General features: G+C 40.5%; 1 long non-coding RNA gene across 3 annotated transcripts; it reads right to left on the bottom strand.

The window, feature by feature from the left end:
- Positions 1 to 670: 670 nt before the first annotated feature.
- On the bottom strand, positions 671 to 15,266 carry LOC109143542. 3 transcript variants are annotated; one of them, XR_002043788.1, is made up of 5 exons: positions 15,087 to 15,266; positions 14,113 to 14,279; positions 10,721 to 10,757; positions 1,201 to 1,345; positions 671 to 1,049 (listed from the first exon to the last, which is right to left on the bottom strand). It is a non-coding gene; the product is annotated as an uncharacterized LOC109143542 (long non-coding RNA). The 3 variants fall into 3 exon arrangements; XR_002043787.1 differs by lacking the exon at positions 10,721 to 10,757; XR_002043789.1 differs by lacking the exons at positions 10,721 to 10,757; positions 15,087 to 15,266 and adding an exon at positions 14,443 to 14,671.
- Between the last annotated feature and the right edge of the window lie 2,118 nt (positions 15,267 to 17,384).

The following is a 17,384-nucleotide window of genomic DNA, read 5'->3' as shown; positions in this document are numbered from 1 at the left end:
CTGGCCCAAACATCATCCTGTGCCTTGGATAATTTGACAGAAATACGATTATGTGCCCACACTTGATCCAGGGGAAACCTGTAGTGCTGGAGGACCTGAGCAGTGCAGGGAACCCACTGTTAGATGTTGACAAGAGGCTTTGCTATGTGCAGTGATGCTACTGAGCTGTGACTTTTTGGCAAGGGCAGAACAGGTGGTGCTTCTCCTCTCTACTCCAGGACATTGGATGTTCTCCCTAGCACTGCCCTTTGGAAACACTGCTTTCATCTGCTGGAGCAGAAACTGCACTGGGACCAGAACTCTGGAGTGAAGAAGTAGGACAAAGCAAAACAGGGCAGGAGACTTGTGTGGCCAGTAGTTCAGGTATACTGACACCAAAAATATGGTAGTTCAGTGGACTGTACTGTGTTTTGTTGGCAAGTACACTGAGAATTTTGATAACCACGGGGTACAAGTGGGATGCCTCTGTTCATCGGAGACTGGGCTAGCTCAGCTGACAGGACCCCAGAATACCTGCCACCTAACCAAACAGAGCTGAAACATACTTAAAATCAACAAATGATGCACTATTCTTAGTATATATACACATGTACTAAACACCATAAAAATATCTTTCAGCCTCATCATGAAAATAAGGGATGCCCAACCATGGGACCATGGCCATACAAAATAGAACTATCCACTTTATTTTCATTTTCAGAAGAATCTACAAAACCTTTTTACCTCACAGCTTCCTGTACTATAAAGGCCCAAGAGAATGCAAAAAATGTCAATTGGTGATACAATTAGAAGTCTAGCACCAAACCTGATAAACTTCGGGAATGAGAAGCTTAGCACTTTAACTGTGACTTGATTAGCAAGTGTATGGATCTGATGGCTGCTTCAGAGCAGCTTTATGCAGAGTCTCTGTTGCAGGAGCTAACATCTGTCATCATCATTCCAAGCTCTAGTGAAACAAAATCATCTACTGCTGAAATCCATGTGCCAGATCAGCAGTTTCCTTCTGTCCTAGGCAGACATTTGCACTTCAGTGTAGCAGCAAATTGCTCCTAAACCACAAAGAAGAGAAAGTAAAACAGAGAACAGAAAGGGAATTAAGGAAACTTTAGGAGCAATTTGCAGAATAGATCATAATTATGATTAAAAAAAAACTTTGTTAATCCTTTTATTGCTCAAACAATTTTGGAACTGGGTAATTACCAGTTTTCTTGGCCTTGACGCAATCTTAGATTTTCAAGTCCACATGCATTAACCAAACCATGGGATAGAGTCAGAGAACCGGTGTTTTGTCAGAGACATCAGCCTTCAGACCTTTGTTTGAAGTGACTTCTGGTCAGGCAGGACACTGGACAAAAGAAAGGCAGTGGTAAGTCTCAAAATCAGCTGTGGATGATTCTCATGCTGATGAACTTGAGCCCAGTGGACATAAGGCTATGCTGAAGTCTGTTTTGTGTTTTCTTCCTCATCCTATTCTGAAGCTCTGAAGGTGAGAACTGAAGGAGAGAGGTGCTCCAGGAGCTGATGAAAGGCAGGTGGTGACAGCAGCTCCTTGTGGAATGAGTTGTTGCCAGCAGGATGAGGCAGGCTGAGCATGGCACCAAAGGGCTCTGGTGGTTCCAGCCCCACCAGCCTTTGCTAGGTTCTTTACGGTCCTCTTAGGGCTGTAACCCAGCCCCACCACTGCTCATGTGGCAGTGCTGCAATTTGGATGCTGCACTTCAAATACAGGGCACCAGCACCCATGAGGCCACCACAGGCCCATCACTCATGAGTTACAAGATGAGGTGGTACCCCAATCCAGAGTCCTTTCAGACTACCAAGTACAAAATCCCCAATTAGGCAAAGATTGTTTGAAAGAAGTGTGCAGCAAAATAAGGCATCTGTGACTGCTGTCTGACAGGGAACAAGACAACAGCATGCCAGGGAAGGACTATCTTACAGCTGCTATTCTGAAGCAGTGGCTTTCATTTTCCAGCCCCTTTTGAGCCCTCCTCAACCCCACTGAGGCTGAAGGGTTCCCTGCAGCTGTGCTCAGTGGAAGAGGGTAGCTCAACTTTTAAGTACAGCCCCCCTCTGCCCTCCACACCACAGCAAAGCCTTTGACTCCTGCAGAGAGCTGTAGTACCTATTGCTCCCTGACCACAAACCCAATCCTCCTCACTGAACATGCTCCCAAGGAAGTGGTGCTGATGTGAGCAGCTGGAATGACCTGTGAAGGGAAGAACATCATTAATCTGGAAAACAAGGACTCCTATGTCTGAAACTTGCCTGTGAGGAATGCAAACATACAACGGCACCAAGACAGAATCTAGGCAGTTTTCGTGTGTCTTATATGGACAGTGAGGAGACCTGGAATTCCACCATTAGCTGCTACTCTGCTGTTATACATCAGTTACAGGTGAAGAGTGATCAACAGCAAAATACTCAGCTAAGGCTCATTCTTTGGTATTTATACTTATGTTTGAAGCCATCACAGTATGCCTGCTTATATTGCAGTGCAGAACATCAGCAGAATAACAGTTGAAATGAGCAGAAGTCCAGCCTCCATCAATTCTATTAACTCCATGTGTTGTCATTGAGACTATTGTTACCTCACACTGATTTTTTTCCCCAAGCATTCTAGTGTTTTTCCTGCCTCAGTAATTATATCTAGAGGTGGAGGGCATCAAATTCACGCATGGCACAATTCCTGGGGTGTCACTAGAGCTACCCCACAGATTCATTTATCCTCCTCATGCTGTTCTCAAGATGTCAGCAAGTGGGATGAGTGGCATGACAGGTGGAAAATTAGGAGGATTTCAGACCTCACTTTCACTCTTGATGGTGCTGCAATCTGTGGAAGTAACTGTGTTTATGGCTGTCTTTGCTGGGGAGAATGCTGCTGCCGCATCACATCTGTGTTGGTGACAGATCAGGGAGATGGTTAGGGCTTTGCACAGTGATAGAATTTCATGTTTATTCTGGTTTTCAAAACACAAACTGAAAGAGTATCAGCAGTCTGCTGACCGTGTAAAGCTACAAATCAAGAGGAGAAAGGCCACTGATCAAACTGACCAGGCAGGGTTAATCAGGCAATGTTGAACCCGAACTGTAGTCTTAGAAGCTCCAAATGAAGAATCTTAGTTCCAGCAGACTTGGGCAGCTGGATGTGCTCAGAAGCTCTATCAAATCACTCTGGGTGCCTGCTGTTCAGCCCAAGATGGATATGTCAGGCTAGCAAGTTGCTCTGAGGAAATATGCGTTACTGCGAACTTTCACTCTTACATTTACATGCAATATTTTCTCTCCATTCCTAGTGTCCCAGAAATGACTCTAAAAAGCTAAAGGTTCTAACTCATGCAATGTGTTACTATGTTTAAGACTCCACCAAATTCTACAATTTGCAAGATGGAATAATATGGATACACTGACTCTCTAGACAATAAGAACTATGGTTCATCCGGAATCCAGAAACTAGACTTGAGCCCTGTAAGAAAAGCTGTAGCATCAACAGTGAAGCTTTCCTTCAAGACTGTTCTGACCACTGTAATGCCAAAACACAAGTAAAATCTTACATCTTCTAAGATTATAAGCTCATTCAGTAGTGAAAGCCAAAAAGTTCAATTATGAAAAGAGTTTCACCACTGTCTGGACGTACAGAATTTGGCAGGAAATGCCAGTAGTATGGTTTTCTATGCATTTTCCCCTGTTTTCTACTTAACTTTCCCTAAAGAATACAATGAAGAGAACTAGAAGTTCATTGTCATGCTCTTCATTAGAAGGGTCATCTGACTTAACACACAGAAGGGCAAGAGCAGAGATAGTTGCAGTCAGGATGAAAATTGGTTGTACCTTAAAAATGCAATGCAGAAAGCCACTTTTAACGTATTCAATGGCAAAAAAGTGGAAGAAGTTAATGTCTAGGGCATACCCAAAGTTTCCTATGCTGAGATCATTGCAGTTAAACAAATTCCTTATCTCAGATGCAATTTATGGCTACATCAAGGGCTTCGTGAAGAAAAATTATTCCCAAAGGGAAGATTTTCCTGCTTCTATACTCAGTGTGCTCACTGACTGTGTTGCTCAACATTCTTCTGTGCATAACCAAATCAGTATCTGTTGTCTTCCCAGTATTTCTATTCCACTGTGCATTAGTGGAAGAACAAGGTGCTTATCAGCCACACTGTGACTTCTGACTGCTGAGAATTTCACCTTGGCATATAACTCTCTATTCGTCATAAGTATTCAGGTTTATGAAGTTATTGCTTGAAATGGAAATTTGGCATACATCTTAGCATTAGATGTATATACAGATATTTGGGAAGAGGCAGTTCATGGAATGGGTGGATGTGATTATGTCCACAAATGGAATCAAAGCAGAAATGGTTTTGGACTACTCTGTGTCTTGTCACTGACTCTGACTGTTATTTTCCAAAGAAACAAGGTCACAAAACTGAAGAGGTACTAAGAATGAGATGTTGCTGATTAAAATTAATACTGTGACCATTCCCTTTTTCTGTTTTAATCACATCTGCAGAAGCTAATGAGTTTGGGGATGGTTCTATTAAATGTGACTTTGGAGTGGGCTGAATTTCTTGAAAATAATTTGGTGATTTTTTTTGTTAAACCAAGATGTTCAGGAAAGCTTCCTCTGTGCTTATTTATACCTGAAATCTGAATCATCTGAAATGTTCTTTAAACTATCTGTTAGAAATTTCTGACCCTTTCACTCCCTCTATCAAAAAAGTGGGCTTATGTTGCACATGTACAAACTACCTCTAATAAAATGGGTATGGTTGTACAATGGCTTTTCTAGCTCTTCACGCTACATTTAGATTCTGTGATTTTGATTATGTTTCATCCTGGGTCTCCTTTGTTGTCACTGGGGCACTGAAATTGATGTAATACTGGTATGCCTACAACCCCAGCTATATAACCAGTATTTATAGTGCACAGCCTGCTTCTAGAAGGTCAAAGAAAGGTAACTACAAATAGTAAGCCTAATGCCAGCAGGCCTAACTACACTGTACCACAGTATGAACTTACATTACAAATTTTTAGGAGCTCACAAATCAAAAAAGGCTGAAAACTCACATGTTGTCTCCTAGGTGCCCAGGATGAAGAGGACTTCAGAACAAATCTACAAAACCAGAAATAGGAAGCATTCCTGGAGAACTGAGATGAAAATAATTTCACAGTCTGATGATAAGTTACTACAAATCAAGGGGAAAAGCTCTCCACAGATGGTGTTAAATAAGTACAGAGGACTGACACAGGCTGCAAGATAGGCAGGGAGGGTGATAAAAAGGGACAATTTAAAGCTCTGTTATTATATGAGGGTTAATAATTTTCTAGCACTGTGGTTAGTATGTAATCACAGCAGCCTCTCACGTTAAGTAACAGCATGTGATTGTCAGGGAGGTGTGTGTGCCACGGAAAGATGCCAGGGTTAGGAGCCAACTATCCCAAACGTGTTTGCATCATCTGCAGCCAAAGGCACACTCCCAAGCCCTGCCTGTGGTGTCAGCTGCCTGGGGGTCACCTTCCCTCCAGGCTGCTCCTGTATCCCAACCCCTCCACCCAGCCTTTGTCACTTCACTTGCCTGGCCACCGTGTCCTGTGCCTGCAGCCAAGAACCTTCCTCCAGAGGAATTCCTCTTTTTTTTTTTTTTTTTCCAGAAGAATCATCAGGTCATAAAATTTAACCTCAGAGCATGCAGAGAACTTTTAATGAGAAAATGTTTGGCCATCTCACCACAACTAGCCTGCAGAAATGTACTGTTATGGCTCATGTTCATTGGTATGGATGTCTCTGGGGTATGTAATTTGGGGACACTGGCTGTTAACTCCCTAGAAAGCAAGGGAAGCTACTTCAGAGAAGGATGCAGCTGGGACTAAAAATCAAAACCTAAAAGGCAATAAACAGATCCTCCACTGTCCCTTTTTTCAGGTGCAACCAAATACTTCATGCAAGGCAGCCACCTCACACCTCGGGTCGCACATTTGGGACTGTGTAATGCAGGGGAGAATGACCCCACTTAACACACCATCCCTCACTGTCCTCACTCACCACATCAGTTCAGCTCCTTGACACAGGTATACGTGATCTTCACCTTTACTAATTGGAGGAATATCAAGCCCTTTGTGGTTGGTATAAGCTGAAAGCTCCACAGAGAGCCAGGAGAAAGAATAGAAAAAAAATACATCTATTTTATACAAACTGTTCTCTGTACCATTACCTACAATTACATACTATAATTCAAGAGCTAATTTCACCACTTTCCCCTTTCCACGATGCTTTCCCTGACTTTTCTGAGATGGCCACCACAGGCTCAGAGGTAAGAGTGTGCCCTGGGGAGCCAGGCTCCGTGCCTTCTGGTGTCTGTCTGTCCTAACATGTGCTAAGAAGCAGAGACATGACCTGCAGTTTCCTTTGTGACAGCAGACTTTGCTTCCTGAGTGGCCTCTCTCTAAATATGAAGTTGACACTGCCTGATTCTCTGATCCAGAATGCTATTTTTTGCATATTCCACGACCAATTTGAGCCCAAATTGCACTGAATAAAATAATTGCTATAATAAAATTCAATATGATAATGTGGTTTGCAACAAAGGGCCACTGTTTGTATTTCCCTATGGATTCAGATCACATCAGCTTTCCATGTACAAGAAGGCCAAGTCTGTATGCAGGCTAAAAAGGCTATACTATATATATATATAAGGTAGTAAATACTTATGCAGGACTTGCACAGGACTAAAAGGAAGGCAGCTAGGACAATTACTGTCTTCACTAGATGTATATTGCTAAGAGAAATCCACAGCAGGAGTACAGCAAATAAAGTGTCTATTGTAATATATAATACAGTCATTGTATGTTTGGCCTGAGTAGCTGCACAATGCCATGTCAGTTTTAATTGCTCTCATTTACTCAAATGCCGGTAGCAAAAGCATCTACTTCCTGTAAAGCTGGAGGTTTGTCTTTGAGATACAAAGTCTCCTGTCTATGATTTACTGGGCTTCCTTCAATAAAAAGCTGTGGATAATGACTGCACTTTCCTTTGAATATTCATCTGAGAAGTTAGAAAACTATGTTTAAAAAAGCAAACAGATCATTGAATCTTCCCCGAAACAAACCTGATTTTTAAAGAGACTCAGAGCCAAAATTATCTCTGCGTTTTATACTCGCTTCTAGCATTTGAGTAAGCATTTGTGAATTCAAGCCAGATCAAACCAAATCTCTAGAAGAATATACTGCTTTTTCTAGGGAGAAGACTATAAAGTGAAGTTGTATGTTGCCAGGAATTTGCCTTCAATGGAAATTACTCCATTATTTCGTTAAAAGACCTTTTTACTCTAAAAGTAATACTTTCCACATTGTCATTCAGAAAAAAAGAAAAAATCTTTATTATCTCATCTGTAGTCTGTGGCTTATAATGTGCAGGAGGTCAGACTAAATCCTTCTATAATCCTTTTTCACTTCAGTCCATGAACTCTTTTTTTTTTATTGTTTCCTATAAAGTATTTCCGTTTTAAGGGAAGAGCAATGCTTACATCACAAAGCAGTTTTAAAATTTCCCAGCAAGCTAGGGGAAGAAGTCTCTTCTAATGCCTTAAAGGAAAATAGCAATGGATTTAGGAAGGAATTTGTTACATCTGTCTAAAGGCATCTAAAATTTAGGAATCTGGGCTAAACCGGTCTTCTAGGCACCTCGTATTGCCTGCAGAGAGTGAATAGCACTGACGCCACCAAGGAAATTACCTCATTCCAAACAAGGTCTCCCAGATAGGTGGGCTGAATCGTTTTCGGGAAGAACTGACTGTGAGAAGCCAACATGACTCAGTTCAGCAATACCTGACTTTTGAATAAGTAACATCAGATTAGACGAATGTGATTTCTGAGGGTGTGCGTAGCTTCTCTTGATTGTATATGGCTTTCACTGAGCTATCTAAGGAATTTTTAGAAGAAATGGAAGAGGATTAATATGTTTGGGGGGGATTTTTATAAAGAAGTTACTTTAGAGAGTGCTGGCAATGCTGGTAATATGTTTCAGGGTAGACACGGCAAATAAATGTACAGATGATACAAGTAAGGGCAAGCCATACCACATGCACAGTATGGAGCTGTGTTGTTGTTGTAAATTATGTCCAAACCCTAGATTAATCTAAGAATAAAGAAATAAAACAGGAATCTATCAATCAAAAATTGTTACACTAAAAAATCCCTTGGACCTGTGCTTTTCATTCTTCTTCTACTTTTGCAGAGATAAGGAATTATTTTTTACTCCAGAAGACATTAAATCTTGAACAGACTTGCAAAAACTCAGCACTACCTAATAGTGTCAGGAAAGTTGCAGCATCTACCTTTTTGGACTTTAGCACGTAGTGCTGTGTCCCTCTTTCTTTGGGCCTTTAGTTACTGTTCTGCTTAATAATCTGTTTAAGAATCAAATAGCCCAGATTACCATTCCTGTGCACCTTATGTAGACACTTAAATAAAATCAAAGGGAATTTTCACATAATTGGTTTTCACAGGCTTTGAAAAGCTCAGCTGATTTTTAAAATGGATGTTTCTCACATGACTTTACACTGTTCCAGAAGAAAAGAAATGAAAAATTACATTCTTTCCATAAGGGAAAGAAGAAGAAGAAAAAAAAAAAAAAAAAACCAGACTTTGTCTATGAATGACAGTTAAATACCAAACATCCTTTAATTCAGGGTAAAAGAAGCAAAAATTAAAATAAAAAAAATTCTCAGAATTTGTTGTTTTCCAAAATCCAATGCATGACCAATGCTCCATTCTCCACTTACATAAAACTGTTCAGTGGAAAGAGAGGATGTCTTTGGTAGCCTGGGTGTCTACTAGTCCCACATATACTCTAACATGAAAAGTACCTATTTTACAGGGATCTCCCCACAAGTATGACAATTCTAATTCCTTCACAGAACTGATCTGTTTTCATGCTCTTTGGAGTAGTCTGAATTACCATCAAGCCTCTGTAGATTTACCCAAACACACAGTTTCATGCAATGAACTCAGATCTCCTGTCACAAACATCCACGTGAAAAGTGGACTCTAAGCATGAAGTACTGCGTCTCTCATTTCATTTGCTGACACTAAATGTGTAAGTAACTAAATTTACAATAAAGTTTACTCTGGCATGAACATGTACTCAGCTTTTGAAGCCCTGTGACGAAATTTAAAGTAAAAATGAAAAAGCAAACTTTGAAGAAAAGAAGTTTAAAGGGGAAAAGCTTATGGGCCCAGAGACAGGGATTTTACCAGGAGGATATTCCTTTGGGTTGGGCTGAATAAAGGTAACAGGCATTCTTTTTCCTTTAGTAAGAGGTGCACTTTCGTAACTTGTAAGGGAAATTGCTGAATAGTTTTGAGTGTTGCACTGCTGTGTTGGTTTCAGCTCTGGAATGTAGTTCGGATATTGTTCGAGAGTTTAAGAAAAAATAACAACAAACTTCAGAGCAAGTTCCTGCAAGCTCCATGAGCTCCTAGTGTACATATGAATGGGAAGGGACAATTTTCCTGCATGCCAGAGGAGAAGGGCAGCTTTTGATGGCAGGTCATTCAGCTATAGGGTGCCACAGGAATTAACTGTATCTTATGCAAGAGATAGCTTCCCCTGGTCTAAACTGAAAGCTCCCACCCAGGGGGTCTGGCAGGAATCTCGGTAGCATTTCTATTTTGTTCAGCAGTATTTGGTTGACCCGTTCAAATGCACCTGTTTTCATAGAGACTGCTCTCTTTGTTCAGTGTACATTCCAGCACAGTGTTAAAAACCACCAAACATGGTCAAAAGGTCACTGCTTGTGTCTCAACGTAGCTTGTGTTCCCCTCTACAGACTGATTCAAAACTGCCTTTTCTCTCGAGTGTGCCGCAGAGCTTCTAGATCATAGTAAGGAAGCTCCACATGCTTGCATGGGAATACTGGGGAGGAACAGTTTTCCAATCAGCTTTGCCATTGCACCAGATGCAGAGTGCCTGGGATAACCAAACCTCAGCCCAGTCAGTAATTTATTGACACATTATAATTATTCTTCAGATGGTTTTTTTTGCTGTCTGTTGACAAAGCCTCTGCTCTCCTCCAGAAATTTCTCAGCTGGTGTGATTTCATGCTGAGGGTCTGACAGATTTGTTTCCCCACACACCACCTTTCCTGTGTCTGGACAAACCTGCCTTTGGTTTAATTACATGCTGTTGGATATGCCCAGCCTCTATTGCAGTGCTCCATGAGGCACTGGTAGACTCTGTGTGGCTTTAATTGCATAGTCAGCAGGTGTAGGAGCAAGTCTTTCCTGTAACCAATCAGGGTCTAGATGCATTTTATGTCTCACTTCCTCTTCCCGTGTTCTGCAGCTACAAGTAATTCCACAAGGCAATAGTCTTCACACTCAGCTCAGTGCTCAATGAGACAACAGAGTTTGGAAAGGCTGAAGTGAAGTTAAAAGCAAAAGACCTAATAAAACAAATTACAGTAGCCAAACTGCTGTGCACAGAGACCCTGTATTTTCAGAGCTGCTTTGATAGCTCTGCCCTACCCAAAATTTCTCATGTGCTCTGAATGAGCTAGTTCCTGCTCTAAAAGATCTACAGATCTCAGCCTCCCTCAGATGCTTGCTAAATTTTTGGCATCCTCTACTTTTCTCATGCATTTCCCTGGCATCTGCCCAAGCTCTCCTGTGACGTGGTTGGTGCAGAGACCCCCTCTTCCTCTTTGCCCGCACCTACCTCTGTCTGCGTGGTTTTGCTTGTGGCTGGCACGTTCCTGCCATCACAGTCAGCATCCATGTAATAAAAATAATAACAACAACAGGGATTTGATGAAAGATGAAAAGGGATTGTTATTGGAGTAAGCAAACATAACAACCTTAGATCTGCCATGCTGCTTCAGTAAAACTTGCCCTTGCCTTGCCTTGCCTTGCCTGACTTGCATAACAGTCCTGTATTTCATACTCACACTCCTGTACTGCATTTGGTGTGCAATTTATATTGAAAAGAAAAAGGGTCCAGCCACAGCCTGTTTGTAATAAGCTACTGAAAGCTTTAGAAACCCCATTAATCACTGGACCTTTGTTCCACATCCCCAGTGTCCTGATGACTAGTGCCTTTCCTATGGTATCTTCACTAGTTCTCACCTTCCTGCTACAGTGAGGTAGAGGACTGAAATATCCAATAGTCCCATTTTGACAAACTGAGGGATAGAAAATCCCTTAAAATAAGTCTAAATCTCCAAGTGAGCACAGTCTACCTCTGCACTGTTGCCAAGACCTGCTGTGTAAACACTAGACAGCCCCACCCAAGCTGGGAAAGAAGGGTTCGGGGCTTTTAATGAGTGTCATGACCATTCCTTCACGGGAAAACCCAACGCTTTCCCTACTTTGTAGCGAGCTCATTGTATGTCTGCATGGCACGGAGTCTTTTCCAGTGCATAATGGTATCCCTAAGTGGATGCCTGGTTGTTGTTCGTAAATTAAGCATCTTTTGTTTTTCCACCAGGAATCTTGGAGTGTTGCACTGATTGTCTGTTATCTGTCAAGGCATCAGTCAGCAACCCAGCAACTCTCTGCTGGAGACTGCCCTGCTTTTACAATTAGCAATAAAAAGCTTTTGTCGCTGGACAATGATGCTTCTGAGGTCTGGTGCAGGGTTTTAGGAGGGTTTTCTTAATCAACAATAAGATAAAAAGCATACATATTCTATTTGCTTTAACAGTGAACTGGAAAAGAAAATATTTAGCTCAAAAATGAAGAAACACTTCTACATGCTAGAGTAATTATACTGATGCATATGAATAAGGTTTCTCATTTCCTATGTTTTCGTGTATTGCCTCACCATCTCTATTAAATTTAATGTGAAATGTTTTGAAGTACACTTCTACAAGATACAAGAATAACTGAAACTGTAATTTACACCATGTTTAAAAGAAACTTAACCAGAACAAGATCAGCTTCCCTTCACTGTGTTATTTATATAAACAACTCTTTCAGAAAAAGATCAAGCACTTAAATATACAAGCTGGATAAAATTAGGGTCACTTGATCCTTCTCCTAAGCAATATTAAAGCTCACACATACTAATAATGAAACAGTCAGGGGATAGCAATGTTAATCCTAATTATGTATAGCTTGTTTGAGTACATTAAAAATGCAATTTAAGGCTACATCTGCCGTGACAGTTCTAGGTACATTACTAGTTCATGTGCAGCATTAAGCCTTCTCGTTTCTATCAGCTGTGGTCACAGGATCTTCTATATGTCAAAATATAGGTTATGCAGACTTTAATTCTGTCTTTAAAGAGCCTCTTATTTTGTGAAGGCTTAAATTTGTATTAGATGCCTGGAGCTGAGGAGGGATTTGACAGAGTAGTAGACTTCATTTTCTTCTCCTCTCAATGTGTTATATTTTTGCCATGAAAAAAGCATGAGTAGAGTGTGTGTACTGGGGGCATAAATAACGGGAAAATTTATAAACAACAAGACTGAGGAGAAGTAACAAGAAAATGTCAGAAGATATTAATAGTATGTTACACCAGGTAAAAAGGATATATGGTAGGAAGGTGGGAAAGTGTAGAAGAGGAAAGACACAGCTTGATTTAGACAACATTACATAGTAGAACTTGTGAAAATAAAAAACCAGTCACACCTTTTATTTTTTACGTTTGTAATCACCTACAAAAGGAATAACTATTAAAAAAATGTAATTTACGTAAAACAATCCTTGTAAATCTGGTTCATGTTCACACATTATCTAGGAGAGTGGTGTATTCATCTAAACTCTACTGACTGTGTCCATTAAAAAAAATGTGGCTTTCATGGGAGTACTGCACATAAATGTAATTTATTGAGGAATTTTAAAAATGTTCTTTGAGACATCTGTCTCTTTTAAGGGGTTCCAAATTCTATCAAAAATCTGTTGTATTCTGTGTAATAGTAGCAGAAATTCAAGTGAGCAAAAAAAGTGTTAGAATGCACTGCAGTTATTCAAATATAAAACACTTAGTTGGGATTACAATGAGTTTCCAACAAATGCAGCAGCTGCAGTTTTTAAATCAGCTTGACAGGAAAAAAGCTTTTATTAAACACAGAAAGTCTCCTCTAGATAATATATTGTCCATTCTGGGCCAGAGCCATCACTCATTTTTATCTTAGAACAGTTTAGAACAGTTATATGTGTGTATATATATATATATATACACACGGGTATATGAGTTCTGCATTTTAACACTTACTATTCAATGACTCCCCCAGATTTGTTTAGGACTAATCATAGTTTTCAAAGTATTTGCATATGTAAGGAAGGTTCACAGACAAAAACTAAATTTTGTTTATTTACACAAAGTTTTTTCACCCCATGTAGTGGACACGGGGCAGGAAGCATTTGACGTAATTATGAAGAAAAATAGAATGTTTAGAGCATTCAAACTGCACATAGCAAAATCTTTGTCTCAGTGAAACTGCATCTGAATTTGGTTTAATTTATTATGTTTTGCCTCTAGTATTTGAATATGTAAGTAATGTAAGTAAGATTTTTCCTACATAGTCTCTAGTAACTTTCAGTCAAGCATTGTATGTGATATTAATAGTCAAGTTTCCTATAAAATGTACTCCCTGAAGAATATCCTTTGTTTCAGTAAAACTTACCCAAGCCAAGAATTCTAACATTAAATTAATTTCCAGCTTGAAAACACTTGATCTGCCTCAGGAAAAGACACTCAAAACACCTCCAACTAAGTATCAATATGTCAATTTTGGGGAGCAGAGGACCTGGCCTCTGAGAGTTAATGCTTAAAGGGCAGCAGCAAATCCTCAGATTTCACATGAAAATAGGCCTGACATATAAAATCCATACCTATGACCACCTTCGGCTCTTTCCTCATCAGCACTTACCTATCCTTACGTATTTCTTTTCATCTGTCCAAGATTCACATTCCCCCTCCTTGGCCCATCACTTACATGCTTTTTTATGTGGGAAACCATTTTTGTGTGTTGCAAGTATGCCTTAAGCACTTTGGGGTGCACCAGTTCTGCCAGCTAAGTGTGGCTGGGAACCTGCTCTGCAAATTGGCCTCTCTCACTCCCCACACTGAAGATCCCCAAGACCTCACTCAGCAGGATGGCTCACCTGGGCTTCAGCCGTCCCTTTCATGGGTATATGATACAACACTGCAGTCCCACTTTTCACTCACGTCGGCTGGCAAGGGCACATCCACTTGTATTTCCATGTGCTTTGACAGGAAATACACCAAGGTCTACTTTTCCTACAAACAGAGTGGATCCTCTGAGCAGAAGCTGCAAAAGCAGAGAGGCTATCAGCAATTTTGGGCTTGCTTTCCATGTCTTGGTGCAAAAGTTAGATGAGTGTTTCAGGCCCTTTAGGATGCCTGCAAATAGAGCTGGATTATATTGATAACAAGTGCTGATGAAGCAGAGATGCAATGGCCAGGCTCTTTACCTTGTATCGAGCAGCTTTAAGGTGATTTAATGATGATGTGGAAGAGTAACTGCGCCAGGGCTGACTTTGCAGCTGGGATTGCCCATGCATTTTTTACAAAGAACTACCTGAGGCTTGTAGTAAATTATTAACTCATAAACGAAAAGCAGTTTTTGAAGTAGAAAGGGATGATGTTGTAACACCTTTTGAGGGGAAACCATTAGGCAGTTGAAAGGAAATAGGTAAGGACCAGAAAAGCAGATTTTTGGTTTTGACTTAGCCTATTAAGAGATCATTGTGCTCATTAAACTACATAGGACTCCTGAATTTAGAAGCAGCTACTTCAATTTATAAATATTATATTAAATTCACAGTCCTCTCTTTTTTTTCTTCTTTCTTCTTTTGTTTTTTAATGTAGCATAACAAGACATCTGTGCTAGGTTGTCATGAGGGTCACAAGAGACTATTGTCTAAGTTTTATCTTTCAGAAATTCCTCTCCCAGATCAATAAGATGGTTTTCTTCTGTAAACAAATAACCTCACTTATTTTCCATTTCCTGGCTGTAGTCCTCCTTCTGAAATTCTACTGTCTAAGGCTAGCCCTGAAGCCAGAGTTTTAGAGAAAGCTACACAAGGCTGCTCTCATTTGCCTGTGAAATACTCACTGTGAAGAAGTGTTGTCTTAGAAACGTGTAGAAGCGGTGGGATGCTGCTGCTGGGTCTCAGCCCTTCCCTGCAACCTGCAACCTACCCATGGCATGGACTGCCCTTTTTTCAATCCAGTCCTGAAATAAATTAAGCTATGAGGTTTGCTTGATCAAACATGTGCCGTGGTGTTTCTGTGTTGTCTCTCCTATCGGCTCCTCCTGTCCAGCCACATCCTGCTCCAGAGGGTACTCAATCCCAGGCCAAAGACCAATCATTATTTGTTTCAGTTAATTTAACTGAATCACTCTGTTCTTGGCCAAGGTGAGCACTGTCACTGCTGGGTGCTTGGCTCTTCTGGAGAGTTTCTCCTTCCTTCTCTGAGCTGAAAGTACTTCTCTGTCACTGATGTCCCAAGGAAACTTAGCTAAAGCGAGTGCATTACAATAGAAATTCTGTTTTGATAAGCTGGCATTTTCCACTGAAAAAAAAAGTGCCATTGTCACTTATGGTGAGAAGAGAACCTGCTAAATGCAAGTATAGACCAAACTACCGTGGTAGTGCACAAGATAACTTCATTCCTCTGCTCTTTCTTAGCATTTGTACTGTCCCTTGATCCTGACTGCCGAATTGAGGCTGTGCTGGGTTCCACAGAAACTCTTCTCTGGTTTGAACATAGTTTTCTTGCTTAAGGCAGTAATTGTCTTTGGACAGATGATTCTTCTGACTGTACTTAAACTGAGTAGACTCAGTTGCTTTTCAGATGGGTTGGTCACTCAGAGGAAGTGTGCAATACAGTTCCCAACAGTACTGTGCTTCCCTTGCATCCTGTCTCATTAATGGAGTTGTCTGTAAATTTTTTAAAGGCTTTTACCCTCAGAAACACCTACAATTAAAATGTCTGGTTGTGTGCTTATTTTTAATAATGCTTTCTAAGATGACCCAGATACATGCAAATACTTCAGCCATCACTGACCATGGATGGCTCTCATCTTCCTGCTTGGGAGTATTTGGAGGCTCAGGGCACAAGAAAACAATGAAGCAATTCTTGCAATTTATAGCAGAAGATAATGTCCCTGGCATACCCTATGAGACTGTAGCCTGTTATTAAGATATTAAAAAGATGAGAAATGTTCTTGATATATTCAGACTACCTTCAATAATGGTCTCAGACCTTGAAAAGTCTGTGAACTGCACCCAGAGAGCTTGCTGGGAGGGAGCACAGCAGCTATGGTGTGTGGAGACACTTATTTATTCTGGGGAATTTATGTGTTTAATATTTGCTTATTTTCCTGGGTTTTTTTTCCTTTCTGCTACTAATGTTTAGGGAGCAGAAATTGAAGTTTGCCTCCTTCTACCCTTCATTTAAACAACTGTGATATTAGTCCTTTACATCTCAAATCAACCTACCAGGCCAGTGTGAGACTGAATGTATAAACTGGATAACTTATCTTTCATATAATAACACTACAGCTTTTAAAGAAGGAGTGTTCTTTCTTGTATTTTTCCTTCTCTGTACAGAGAAGAAGCACAGGAGCAAAGACTGGGCAGCGTAAGGCCTTATGACAATAAAAATGTGTGTGTTTAATTTGAAGTTATTTACAGAGTGAATATCACAGTAGCACAGGAGTGGGGTAATATTCCCTGGATTCAAAGTCCAGTCCCAGGCTATTGCAACCATATCACCATATCATCCCCTAGTGCTGTGCAATGTTTCCCCTCCTACTTCCACACAAAGCTGTTCCCCCTGGGTACCTCCTTATCACTATTTACCTGGTGTGTACATACATGTCCTTGTGTCAATATTGCCCTTTTGTTTAAAGGCTTAGAGGGATTATATCTAAGATTTGGTCAGTCTCTCAGTTTTCTTTGAAAAAAAAAGACAACTGCGAAAGTCTTATTAAAAATAGCCTGGATCAATCGCGTGATTATCTTTTAAAGCAAACACAGAAGGAGACTTTCCTGAATCAATGATAAACTCTAACATGGCTGCTAAAGTGTTTTTAAGATCCCATTTGTGGTCAGGTCAGACTATACTCGGTATACTAAGTTAATATTTTATATAAACCTATGCAAGGTCAGTATTTCAGCTGTTACATGATGCATGCCTTTTTTTCTCTTCCTCCCCTTTTTTCTCTTCCTCCCTTTCAAAGCAAGTCAATAACAAGGAAAGGAGGAAGGGCTTTAAGTCATTTTCCTTATATGCCCCATGCTGCTCTATAGCAGAAAGTTTACAGGACAGGCTCAGGTTTCCTGACACCACCAAACGGATGCCTTGTGTTGTTGGGGCTGTGTGATGCAGCCATGATTTGCTATTG

The sequence above is a fragment of the Corvus cornix genome, chromosome 3 (genome assembly GCF_000738735.6).
Source record: "Corvus cornix cornix isolate S_Up_H32 chromosome 3, ASM73873v5, whole genome shotgun sequence".
In the NCBI taxonomy this organism is placed as follows: domain Eukaryota; kingdom Metazoa; phylum Chordata; class Aves; order Passeriformes; family Corvidae; genus Corvus; species Corvus cornix.
The sequence above is the reverse complement of the archived record's forward strand: the minus strand, read 5'-3'. Positions and strand labels throughout refer to the sequence as shown.